Source organism: Canis lupus, chromosome X (assembly GCF_003254725.2).
Source record: "Canis lupus dingo isolate Sandy chromosome X, ASM325472v2, whole genome shotgun sequence".
Classification (NCBI taxonomy): Eukaryota; Metazoa; Chordata; class Mammalia; order Carnivora; family Canidae; genus Canis; species Canis lupus.
The window spans coordinates 53,007,266-53,021,564 of record NC_064281.1 but is presented as its reverse complement, the minus strand read 5'-3'; positions in this window follow the sequence as shown (position 1 = coordinate 53,021,564).

Here is a 14,299-nt window from a genome sequence, read left to right as displayed (position 1 = left end):
CCAGACATCTTTCTGCTATGAAAAGTTATTAAAGACAATAAATTTTATTTTTGTGGGCTATATCTATGGATATTTATCATATTAGAAATTAATACAAGATATTTAATGAGTATTCATTGCTTCACTCATTCATTCAGAAGACATGCTTAAAAATTACATGTTAACATAAATAACATTTTAGAACATTTAAATTTTATTTTTTTTAAGATTTTATTTATTTATTCATGAGAGACACACACACACAGAGAGGCAGAGACACAGGCAGAGGGAGAAGCAGTCTCCATGCAGGGAGCCCAATGTGGGACTTGATCCCAGGACTCCAGGATCACGCCCTGGGCCAAAGGATAAACCGCTGAGCCACCCAGGTATCCCTGAATTTTATTTTAATTCTAGTTACTTAACATACAGTGTTATATTTCAAGTGTACAATATAGTGATTCAACACTTCCATATGTCATGCAGTGTTCATCACAGCAAGTGTGCTCCTTAATCCCCATCACCTACTTAACCTCTCCCCCATCCCTTCCCTTCTGGTAACCATCAGTTTGTTCTCTATACTTAAGAGTCTGTTTCTCAGTTTGTCTCTTTCTTCTTTTTTCCCTTTGTTCATTTGTTTCATTTCTTAAATTCCACATATGAGTGAAATCATATGGTATTTGTCTTTCTCTGACTGACTTATTTTGCTTAGCATTATACTCTCTATGTCCTTGTAAATGGCAAGGTTCATTCTTTTTAATGGCCGAGTAATATTCCATTGTATATATACACACTCCTTTATCCATCCATCAATTAATGGACACTCGAGCTGCTTCTACATCTTGGTTATTGTAAATAATGTTGCTATGAACATAGCAGTTCAGGTATCTCTTTGATTTAGTATTTTTGTATTCTTTGGGTAAATACCTAGTAGTGGGATTGCTGGGTCACACAGTAGTTCTATTTTTAGCTTTTTAAAAAAGATTTATTTATTTATTCATGAGAGACACAGAGAGAGGCAAAGACATAGGCAGAGGGAGAAGTAGGCTCCCTGTGTGGAGCCGGATGTGGGACTCAATCCCAGGACTCTGGGATCACAACCTGAGCTGAAGGCAGATGCTCAACCACAGAGCTACCCAGGTGTCCCTATTTTAACTTTTTGAGGAACGTCCATACTGTTTTCCAGAGTGGCTGCACCACTTTGCATTCCCACTAACAGTGCAAGAGGGGTCCTCTTTCTCCATATCCTTGCCAATACCTGTTGTTTCTTGTAATGTTCATTTTAGCCATTCTGACAGGTGTGAGAATGTAGTTTTGATTTGCATTTCCCTGATGATGAGTGATGGTGAGCATTGTTTCATGTGGCTGTTGGCCATCTGGGTGTCTTCTTTGGGAAATGTCTGTTTATTTCTTCTACCCATTTAATTGGATTATTTGTTCTTTGGGTGTTGATTTGTATAAGTTCCCTATATGTTTTGGATACTAACCCATTATTGGATATGTCATTTGCAAATATCTTCTCTCGTTTTGTAGATTGCCTTTTAGTTTTGATGATTGTTTTCTTCACTGTGCAGTTTATTTTTGCTTTTATTCCTCTTGTTCAGGAGACCTATCTTTAAAAATGCTCTATGGCTGATATCAGGGACCTTACTGCCTGTGCTCTCTCTAGGATTTTTATGGTTACAGGTCTCATATTTAGGTCTTTAACCCACGTGGAATTTGTGTTTATGTATAGTGTGAGAAAGTTATTCAGTTCCATTCTTTTGCATGTTGCTGTCCAGTTTTCCCAATACAATTTGTTGAAGAGAGTCTTTCCTATTGGATATTCTTTCCTACTCTGTCGAAGATTAATTGACCATATAATTGTGGTCATTTCTGAGTTTTCTATCCTGTTCTATTGATCTATGTGTCTATTTTTTTTTGTGCAAGTACCGTACTCTTTTAATCACTATAGCTTTGTAATATACCTTGAAGTCCAGATTTGTGATACCTCCAGCTTTTTCAAGATCACTTTGGCTATTCAGGGTCTTTTGTGGTTCCATACAAATTTTAGGATTGTTTGTTCTAGCTCTATGAAAAATGCTGTTGCTATTTTGATAAGGACTGCATTAAATATGTAGATTTCTTTGGGTAGTATAGACATTTTAAACATATTTGTTCTTCCAAAACATGAGCATGGGATGTTGTTCCATTTCTTTGTGTCTTCTTCGAAGTCTTTCATTAGTGTTTTATAATTATCAGAATACAGGTCTTTCAACTCTTTGGCTAGGTTTATTCCTAGCTATCTTATTGTCTTTGGTGTAATTGTAAATGGGATTGATTCCTTGATTTCTCTTTCTGCTGCTTCATTATTGGAGTATGGAAATGCAAAAGATATCTGTATATTGATTTTGTAACATTACTGAATTTGTATATAGTTCTAGTTATTTTTTTATGGAGTCTTTTGGATTTTCTATATATAATATCATGTCATCTGCAAATATAGTTTTGCTTCTTCCTTGCTGATTTGGATGCCTCCTATTTCTTTTTGGTGTATGACTGCTGTGGCTAGAACTTCCAGTGCTATTTTGAATAAATGTGCTGAGAGTAGACAACCTTATGTTGTTCCTGATCTGATGTTAGGTGTCAGTTTTTCATAAGTGGCCCTTATTATGTGGTTTAAACCCACTTTGTTTTTTTTTTTTATTTATTTTTTATTGGTGTTCAATTTACTAACATACAGAATAACCCCCAGTGCCCGTCACCCATTCACTCCCACCCCCCGCCCTCCTCCCCTTCCACCACCCCTAGTTCGTTTCCCAGAGTTAGCAGTCTTTACGTTCTGTCTCCCTTTCTGATATTTCCCACACATTTCTTCCCCCTTCCCTTATATTCCCTTTCACTATTATTTATATTCCCCAAATGAATGAGAACATATAATGTTTGTCCTTCTCCGACTGGCTTACTTCACTCAGCATAATACCCTCCAGTTCCATCCACGTTGAAGCCAATGGTGGGTATTTGTCATTTCTAATAGCTGAGTAATATTCCATTGTATACATAAACCACATCTTCTTTATCCATTCATCTTTCGATGGACACCGAGGCTCCTTCCACAGTTTGGCTATCGTGGCCATTGCTGCTATAAACATCGGGGTGCAGGTGTCCCGGCGTTTCATTGCATTTGTATCTGTGGAGGTTCCTCAAACAGTTAAAAATATACCTGCCCTACGACCCAGCAATTGCACTGTTGGGGATTTACCCCAAAGATAAACCCACTTTGTTAAGAGTTTTTTTCTTATCATGAATGAATGTTGTAACTTTGTCAAGTGCTTTTTCTGCATATATTGAAATGATCATATGGTTTTTAATCCTTTCTTTTATTATTATTATTATTTTTTTTTACTTTTTTTTTAATTTATTTTTTTATTGGTGTTCAATTTACTAACATACAGAATAACACCCAGTGCCCGTCACCCATTCACTCCCACCCCCCGCCCTCCTCCCCTTCTACCACCCCTAGTTCGTTTCCCAGAGTTAGCAGTCTTTACGTTCTGTCTCCCTTTCTGATATTTCCCACACATTTCTTCTCCCTTCCCTTATTTTCCCTTTCACTATTATTTATATTCCCCAAATGAATGAGAACATATAATGTTTGTCCTTCTCCGACTGACTTACTTCACTCAGCATAATACCCTCCAGTTCCATCCACGTTGAAGCAAATGGTGGGTATTTGTCATTTCTAATAGCTGAGTAATATTCCATTGTATACATAAACCACATCTTCTTTATCCATTCATCTTTCGTTGGACACCGAGGCTCCTTCCACAGTTTGGCTATCGTGGCCATTGCTGCTATAAACATCGGGGTGCAGGTGTCCCGGCGTTTCATTGCATTTGTATCTTTGGGGTAAATCCCCAACAGTGCAATTGCTGGGTCGTAGGGCAGGTCTATTTTTAACTCTTTGAGGAACCTCCACACAGTTTTCCAGAGTGGCTGCACCAGTTCACATTCCCACCAACAGTGTAAGAGGGTTCCCTTTTCTCTGCATCCTCTCCAACATTTGTTGTTTCCTGCCTTGTTAATTTTCCCCATTCTCACTGGTGTGAGGTGGTATCCTTTCTTTTATTAATGTGATGTATCACATTGACTGATTTGCAAATATTGAAGGACCCTTGCAACCCAGGCATAAATCCCATTAGATCCTGGTGAATATTTTTTAATGTATTCTTGGATTCAATTTGGTAGTATTCTGGTGAGGATTTTTGCATCTATGTTCATCAGAGATATTGGCCTGTAGTCTCTTTTTCTGTGGTGTCTTTATACAGTTTTGGTATCATGGTAATGTTGGCCTCATTGGATGATGTTGGAAGTTTTACTTCCTTTTTTATTTTGAAATAGTTTGAGAAGCACAGGTATTAACTCCTCTTTAAATGTTTGGTAGAATTGGCCTGTGAAGCCATCCAGCCCTGGACTTTTGTTTGGGATACTTTTTTATTACTGATTCAATTTCTTTGCTGATTAGCAGTCTGTTCAAGTTTTCTATTTCTTCCTTTTTCAGTTTAGTAAGTTTATATGTTTCTAGGAATTTATTGATTTCTTCCAGTTGTTCAATTTGTTGCTATATAGTTTTTCATAATGTTCTCAGAATTATTTATATTTCTGTGCTGTTAGCTATTATTTCTTCTCTCTCATTTATAATTTTCTGTATTAGGGTCCTTTCTGTTTTCTTTTTGGTAAATCTGGCTAGAGGTTTGTCAATTTTCCTAAATTTTTTCAAAGAACCAGCTTCTGGTTTCTTTGATCTGTTCAACTTTTTGTTTTTGTCTTTTTAGTTTCTATATCATTTCTGCTCTAATCTTTATTATTTCTCTTCTTCTGCAGGCTTTAGGCTTCATTTGTTGATGTTTTTCTCCTTTAGTATAAGGTTAGGTTGTTTATTTGAGATTTTTCTTGCTTCTTGAAGTAGGCCTGTATTGCTATATACTTCCCTCTTAGGACCACTTTTGCTGTGTCCCAAAGGTTTTGGAACATAGTGTTTTCAATTTCATTTGTTCCAATGTATTTTTTAATTTCTTCCTATATTTCCTCATTGATCCATTCATTGTATAACCTGCAGGTATTTGTGGTCTTTCCATATTTTTTCTTGTAGTTGATTTTTAGTTTCATTGCGTCATGGTAAGAAAAAACGCATGGTATAACTTCAATCTTTTTCTGTTTGTTGAGCCCTTTTTTTGTGGCATAATATGTGATCTACTCTGGAGAATGTTCCATGTGCAGTTGAAAAGAATGTGTATTCTGCTGTTTAGGATGGAATGTCCTTGTATATTTGTTAACTCCATCTTCTACAGTGTGTCATTCAAAGCCTTTGTTTCCTTGTTGACTTTCTATTTAGATTATTTGTACATTGATTTAAATGGAGTGTTAAAGTCTCCTAATATTATTGTTATACTATCAATTATTTCCTTTATGTTTCTTCTTACTCGTTTTATATATTTGGATGCTCCCATATTGGGTGCATAAATATTTATAAATGTTGTATCTTCTTGTTGGATTGTCCCCTTTATTATTACATAGTACCCTTTTTTGTCTTTTGTTACAGTCTTTGTTTTAAAGTTGAGTTTGTGTAATATAAGCATTTTGACATCCATTTACATGATAAATGTTTCTCCATCCCCTCACTTTCAATCTTCAGGTGTCTTTGGTCTAAAATGAGTCTCTTATAGGCTTGGTTTTTTTTTATATCTCTTCTGCCACCCTATGTCTTTTGATTGCAGTGCTTAGTCCCTTTATATTCAGAGTAATTATTCATAGATTTGTATTTAGTGCCATTTTGTTACTTGTTCTGTTGTTGTTTCTGGAGATTTTCTCTGATCTTTACATGTCTTTCTTTCATGTTTTGTTGCTTTTATTTAGTGATATATTTGGATTTTTTTCTCCTTATTCTTTGCATGTGTAGTAGTGGTTTTTGATATATGCTTGCCATTAAGTTTGTATTTAACCTCTTCTGCAAATAGCAGTCTATTAAGTTGATGGTCATTTAAGTTTAAACCCATTCTTTACACCTTTCCTCCCCATGTTTTAAGTATATGTTATTATGTTTTATATATTTTTTGTGAGTTCCTTGACTGATTTTTTACAGAAATATTTATTTTTACTACTTTTGTGTTTTCTGCCTTTATACTCTCACTTTTGGTCTCTTCTTTGAACTTAAAGTGTCCCATTTAATATTTCTTGCAGGGCTTGTTTAGTGGTCATAAACTCCTTTAGTTTTTGTTTGGGAAACTATCTCTCCTTCTATTCTGAGTGATAGCCTTGCTGGATAGAGTATTCTTGGCTGCAGATTTTTCCTTTACAGCACTTTAAAGCTATCAATCCACTCCCTTCTGTGTTGGAAAGTTTCTGCTGAAAACCCCCCCGCTAGCCTTCTGGGATTTCTCTTGTAAATTAATGACTTTTTTGTCTTGCTGCTTTTAAGACTGTCTTTATCAGTATATTTTGCCAATTTCATTGCAGTATGTCTTGATGTGGATCTGCTTTCATTGGTTTTAATGGGAGTTCTCTGACCCTCCTGGATCTGGATGTCTGTTTCCTTCCCCCAAATTAGGGAAGCTTTCAGCTATTATTTCCTTAAATAAATTGTCTTCCCTCTTTTCTCTCTCTTCTTCTGGGACTCTTATATTATGAATATTACTATATTTGATGGAGTCACTGAGTTCACTAAGTCTATTCTTGTGTTCCATAATTCTTCTTCCTCTCTTTTGTCCAGCTTCATTGCTTTCTGTTACTGTGTCTTCTAGGTCACTACTTTGTTACTTTGTTTCTTCCCACCTGCTATTCTTCTACCAAGCATGTTTCTAATCTCTTTAATTGCACTCTTCATCTTTTACTGTATCTTTTTAAATCTTTTATTTCTTTGGTAAGGGTCTCACTGATGTCTTCAATTCTTTTCTCAAGCTCTGTAAGCATCCTTATGATTGTTGCTTTTAATAGTCTGTCAGGCACGTTATTTATATCTGTTTTGCTTAGGTCTCTGGCCATGGCCTTATCTTGTTCTTTCATTTAGGATAAATTTCTCCATCTTCACATTTTGTCTAAGTCTCTGCCTTCTCTGTTTTAGAAAAGCCAGTTATGTCTCCTTTTCTGAAAGTATCGGCTTTAGGAAGAAAGGTCATGTAGTGCCCAGAGCTTCATGCTTCAGTGAGTGTCTCCAAGTGGCTGTGTGTGTTCTGCTGTTGTGTTTTGGCTACTCTATCCTTCTGGCCAGTCATCTGCAGAGGCTCTCTTTGCCTGCAGAGGCAGTTTTTGGTCCCTGGCCTGAGTATGGTGAGCTTTAACTAGGTGTGCTCAGGTCTGCTTGTGAAATTAGTTCTGTCACCACCTCCTTTGGAACTAGGCTTTCCAAAACTGTCTTGGGGAGATGTGGTGTGGACAGGGGTTTGTGTTGGTCTTATCAGGGAGGGGCCCATCTCACTGAGACTAAGTCAAGTTTGACTGAGAGGGGCAGACCTGCTAGAGTGCAGGGGGTAAGTTGAAGCTTGGTGCAAGCAAGTTAGGCAGCCATCTTAGGCAGCTATGCTGATCTGCTTCCTGCAGGTGGCTCTGTGCTTATGCTGAGGGGGCAGGGGAAAGAAATGTTGCCAGCCATCTCTTTTGTTACTGGAGTAGTGTCTCTGTAAATGCTGACTCTCAAGGACTCACTCTGAGAAGAGCAAATACTCTCCCTGCTGTGTACTCCGGGCAGTCTTCAGATCACTATTTCCATGCTGTCTGTCCCTGGTTTGTTTGCCTGCCTTCTCTCTAACAGCAGCACAGTGCTTTCTGGGATCTATCCCAGCCAAGCCCACTGACTTTTAAAACTCCAGTCTTTAAGCCCCACTGGCTGTAAGAACTTACAAAGATTCAGCCACTCTCATTTTCCAAGCCAGTGGCTATGGGGAAATGTTCTCTTTGCGGGATTCCCTGTGTGCTTCTTTCTCTCAACTGTCCTTCTCCACCATCTTCCTCTCCTTTGCAGCAGTCAGGATCCATTTCTACCCTAAATCACATCTCCACACTTCCTACCTTCTTAGATATGGCTTTTTCTCTCTCTTTAGTTGTGGAGTTTGTTCTGTTGGTCTTCAAGTTGATTTCTGGGGTATTTAGGATGATTTGATAGTTGTCTAGTTGTATTCATGGGATGAGGCAAGCCTAGGGTCCTCCTACTCCACCATCATCTTCTCCTTGTTTCTAGAACATGTTTTTATTATTATTTATAAATAATAACAATATTTTCTATAGATAAATAAATTTACTGAGAAGAGGGGCATGGTTCCACATATTTTTTTGCTATTCTCTTTATCTAACTTAATAGAAGAGAACTATATTCTCATAGATGCTTCTGCATTCAGTTTGCTGTGATACGCTGTTTTGGTTGAAGTATATGAAGAAAATCCTTCCTCCCACAGATATGTATTTTGAAAAGGGAGACCTCATTGAGCCTAGGAAAGGGTGCCGGTTATCCCTAGGGATTCTTGGGCCACACTTTGAGAACCACTGTATTATGAGATCTTGATTAGACCTCATTACAGGATCCTAGAACTTGTGAGCCAGAAGAGTTTTTCAGATCATCCAGTTTGAAATTGTCATTGTACAGAAAGGGAATCTGAGGGACACATAAGGAAAGGATTACCCAATTATACACAGCAAGTCAATGGCAGACTCAGGCTTGGACCCAGGTCACCTGATCCATAGGAAAGTTCTTTTCCCAACACCTCTGAATAAACATAGCTTTATAATTCCAAGGGTAGTGCAATGAAGTGTACCCTAGTCTGGGTTATAGAGACATTTGGGTTCTAGTACCAGATCTGTCATTGATGCAGAGCTTTTCAGAGCATTCAAAGACCATAGCATAGATAAGAACATAGTAACAATTTTAAAGTAGTGAGCTCTGTGTCATTTGACATATACAAGGGAAAAGTTGGCCCAACTAACCTATCATGTTCCTATCAGCCTTAAGAGCCTACTGGAGGTGACTATAAATGATACTTGCATCAAAGTTCAGGCAGGGTTCCTGTGGCAGGGCCTAATTAGTCTCTTTTCCAGGTTGAACTAGGAATGTGGTAGGTAGCAAGGAATGGTAGAAGAATTATTTTCCTCATTTATTTTATTTTTAAAAAACAGTATTTATTCATTTATACTCTGCTTTTACTTCAACAATGTCCAGCCATCTAATCAATAAATATTTACTTGACACCTACTATATATCAGGCAGTATACTTGTTCCAACAAAAGCCATAAGTGATTTCAGATAATAATACATACCACTACAGTAGAAAACCACCTGTCTCACTTCCTTTTAAGTTCCACCTGTTTATCTTTTAGTCATTTTAGTAAATGCTATGGATCCAATGAACCCTCAAATACTGCATTTGTTGGGGGGTGGCAATGGTGAGGAATCAGAAAAGTAAACCTGAACAGAACATGGCATTTCTATCTCATCTCCCTGCGCCTTGATTTCCAAGTATTTGCTTATCTTTTAATCAATGATTTTCACTGTAACAAAGGGAGAGAGCAAAGCCCAATGGAAATAGTTTCTTGGCAATTCATAGGAAGGTAGGGATAGAGTGAAAGGCACAAGTCTAGATTTTCATTTCCAATAATTATTGTAGAGACTAAAAGCATAGAAGAGACAAACCATGTAACAATCTCCAAACAATTTACACCCCAGAGAAATATGGTATTCTGTACAGCTCCTCAAGGGCAGAATCTTTCTCCTGAGAGAACATGGTTTTCTAACGCAGACATATTTTCAATACACAGCTGCTCACATTGGCGTCTAGCACTGTCAGTAGGGCACAAGATCTTATATCCAGGCCTCTTACTTTTACTTGTGTATTCATGATTTCATTTGTTTATTCATTCAGTAGACTTTAGTGATAACTACTCTATGCTTCACCCTGGGGTCACAGAGATGTTGATTTATTACAATAGCTAACATATATTGAGCATTTTCTGTATACCAGCTCTGTTCTAAGTACTCTCTTTTTTTTTTTTTTTTTTTTTTTTTAATTTTTATTTATTTATGATAGTCACAGAGAGAGAGAGAGGCAGAGACACAGGCAGAGGGAGAAGCAGGCTCCATGCACTGGGAGCCCGATGTGGGATTCGATCCTGGGTCTCCAGGATCGCGCCCTAGGCCGAAGGCAGGCGCCAAACCGCTGCGCCACCTAGGGATCCCTGTTCTAAGTACTCTCAAAGCTTCATCTCATTTAGTTTTCACAGCAACCCTATGTAGAAATTACTCTTCAAATATCCATTTTATGGTTAAGGGAAACTGAATCCCAAAAACATGAAAAATCTTTCCCAAGGTCCTACAGTTGGTAAGTGGCAGAGCTGAAATTCCAGCAAAACCCGTCTGACTCCAGACCTTATGTGTTTACACATCACTCTCTACTCAAATACAGTTCCTGCTGTGGTGGAGGGCTGGTTCATGATCCACAGAAGAGTTAAGACAAGTAGATAAGGAGCTCTCATTCAAGTTGTAGCATGAAGAGTTGGAAATAGACAAGGAGGATAGATGAAGATCAGCTCAAAAAAATAAGAAAGTTTAAGAGAGGATGTGGCATTAAGGTTGAAGAATGGACAGGATTTGGGGAAATAATGGGATGAGTATTCCAGAGAGAACAGGATATGCAAAGGCCAAGAAGAAGGAATTCAGAAATTACATCTGGCTCATATGACAAAGTTCACTTAGGTGGTCTGTGGTGTAGGGTGCTTAGAGTTGCCAGATTGAGTGAATATGAGTACAGGAAGCTCAGTTAAATTTAAACTTCAGATAAACAAGGAGTAATCTTTTTTGTATAAATATGTCTGAAATTAAAATTTAACTGGCATCCTGTATTTTATATAGCAACCATAAGGGTGTGTAAATTAAATGCTAGAATAAGAAAAGATAAATTAGAACTGATCAATGTCAGATTAGGTAGTTGCCATATGACCTTGAAAATATGCCTCTCTGAGCCTCAATTCCCCCATCTGTAATGTGAGCGCACTGGACTAGACTAATACTTCCTGAACCTGGCTGTCCATCTATATTTAAAAATATAAAAAATAAAAAATAAAAAAATAAAAATATAGATTGACAGACACCTCCCTAGATATTGTGAATCAGAACTTTAAGAGGTAGGGCCTGGATCTCTGGTGATTCTGATGAATAGCTGGGTTTGGAAACCAATGGGGCAGGTGGTTCTAGGAGAAGCAGGATATACATTTATGCTTTTAAATCTCTGAATATGGGCACCCCGGGTGGCTCAGTGGTTTAGCACCGCCTGCAGCCCAGGATGTGATCCTGGAGACCTGGGTTCAAGTCCCACGTCAGGCTCCCCGCATGGAGCCTGCTTCTCCCTCTGCCTGTGTCTCTGTTTCTCTCTCTCATAAATAAATAAAAACTTTAAACAAAATAAATCTCTGAATACCTCAGCTCAGCACCTTCTAGCTCCTATTGCCCCTACCTCAACCATCCTGGTATGCTGAGAGCTAGAGGAAGGGCAGGGGACATGATGCCTAAAGACCAAGCTCTGAGACCTAGCTGAGCCTGGTTGCCCACACCTTACTCTACCTCTCTGGAGAGGCCTTGGGCTCCTTTCTTTTTTTTTCAAATATAATTAACATAAAATGTTACATTAGTTTCAGGTATACAATATGATTTGACGATTTTATGCATTTCATCGAGATAAATGTACTCTTAATTTCCTTAATCTATTTCACCTATCCCCCTACCCACCTCCCCTCTGACAACCACCAGCTTGTTCTTTGTATATAGGAGTCTGCTGTTTTGTTTGTCCCTTTTTCTTTGTTTATTCATTTGTTTTATTTCTTAAATTCCATATATGAGTGAAATTGAATGGCATTTGTCTTTCTATGACTTATTTCACTTAATATAACCTCTAGGTCCATCCATGTTGTCACAAATGGCAAGATCTTATTCTTTTTTATGGCTGAGTAATACACACACACATATATACATATATATAATAAAATCTTCCTTATCCATTCATCTATCGATGGGCACCTAGGTTGCTCCCATATCTTGGCTATTGCAATAAACCTAGGAGTGCATATATATTTTTGAATGCATATTTCTGTTTTCTTTTGGTAATTACCCAGTAGTGGAGTTGCTGGATCATATGGTAATTTTATTTTTAATTTTCTGAGGAACCTCCATACTGCTTTCCACAATGGCTGCACCAACAATTTGCACTCCCACCCACAGTGCATGAGGATTCCATTTTCTCCACGTCATCACCAACACTTGTTATTTCCTGTTTTTGATTTTAGCCATTCTGACAGGTGTAAACTGGTATCTCATTATGGTTTTATTTTGCATTTCCCTGGTGATTAGTGATGTTGAGCATCTTTTCATGTGCCTGTTGGCCATCTGTATGTCTTTGGGAAAGCGTCCATTGATGTCTTCTGCCCATTTTAATAAGGTTATTTGGGGTTTTCTGGTGTTGACTTGTACAAGTTCTTTATATATTTTGAATACTAACCCTTTATCAGATATGTCTTTGGCAAATATCTCCTCCCATTTAGTAGGTTGCTTTTTTGTTTTGTTAATGGTTTCCTTCACTTTGAAAAAGCTTTTTATCTTGGTGTAGTCCCAATAGTTTTTTGGTTTTTTTTTTTCCTTGTCTTGGGAGACATATCTAGAAAAATGTTACTACAGTTGATGTTGAAGAAATTATTGCCTATATTTTCTTCTAACAGTTTGATGATTTTGGGTATCACATTTTGGTCTTTCATCCACTTAATCCATTTTGTGTATGGTGTAAGAAAGTGACCCAGTTTCATTCTTTTCCATGTAGCTTTTCCAGTTTTCTCAACACCATTTGTTGAAGAGACTGTATTTTCCCCATTGTATATTCTTGCCTTCTTTGTCATAAACAAATTGACCATATAAAGATGAGTTTAGGGCAGCCAGGGTGGCTCAGCAGTTTAGCGTCACCTTCAGCCCAGGGTGTGGTCCTGGAGTCCCGGAATCGAGTCCCACGTCAGGCTCCCTGCATGGAGCCTGCTTCTCCCTCTACCTGTGTCTCTGCCCTTCTCTCTCTCTCTCTCTCTCTCTCTCTCTCAAACAAATAAATAAAATCTTTAAAACAAAAAAGGATGGGTTTATTTCTGGGTTTCTATCCTGTTCCATTGATCTATGTGTTATTTGTTTTGTCTTTGCCAGCACCATACTGTTTTGATTACTATGACTTTGTAGTATATTTTTAAATCTGGGATTGCGATTTGTTGTCTTTCTCAAAATTGTTTTGGCTGTTTTGTATCCTGTGGCTCCATACAAATCTTAGTACTAGTTCTGTGAAATATGCTGTTGGTATTTTGATAGATATTTCATTAAATCTGTAAGTTTCTTTGGAGACTGTAGGCATGTTAACAATATTGGTTCTTCTAACTCATGAGCATGGAGTATCTTTCCATTTGCTTGTGTAGTCTTCAAATTCTTTCATCAGCATTTTATAGTTTTCAAAGTATAGGTCTTTTACTCCTTGCTTAAGTTGATTCTTAGATATTTTATTACTTTTGGTCTTGAGTTCCATTCTCAAGGTTGAGGGCCCCTCAGGGCCACAGCTGGCTTGGCAGGGCCTCACAAGAAGTCATGACTACTTAAGGCTGAATCCTGTGAGCATCTGGTTATCAGCAGGATTGTTGGTTGTTATCAGTCCATCATATGAGCAATTTTCTGCATGAAGTGGTGGCTCTAAATGTTCTGGCAGAAGGGCTGCTGCCTTGATTCTCACAAGTCAGATAAAACCTAGCAGGACTAAGTGCAGGGTGGGAGCACGGGCCAGCAAGGGAGGAAAACAAAGTCTAATCCAAATACACAACAGAAGATGTCTCCTTAGACCACAGGATGGCCCTTGGGCATGTGTCAGGGGCTCAGGGAGACCCTAGGTTAGTGGCGTTTGATGCTTGAGAACTCCTTTGCCAGACTTAGTGGGTGGAGTCAAATTCCTTGTCATAGGATCATAGCCTCAGTTTGCTGAAGCAAACCTGGATGCCCCTCAGGGTATCTAAATATGACCATACCCATCCATGTAGGCAATATGGGATAGGCCTTGCTACCCCTGCAGTAAGGCAGCCAGAACAAGCTCTCTGAAGACCTGACGTAACAGCTGGAAATGAGACACCCAGGGGGGCAGTGGAGGTCTTTAGTCTTACAACATCTCAGCAGAAAACATGCAACTGACAAGGAATCTGGGGGTAGGTGATGCCAAAAACTCTAAGGGGCAGCTGGAATGTTATAGTCAGAGGGTGACTGTATACACACAGCAGGATTCTAGTAGAGGAAAAGTACCAG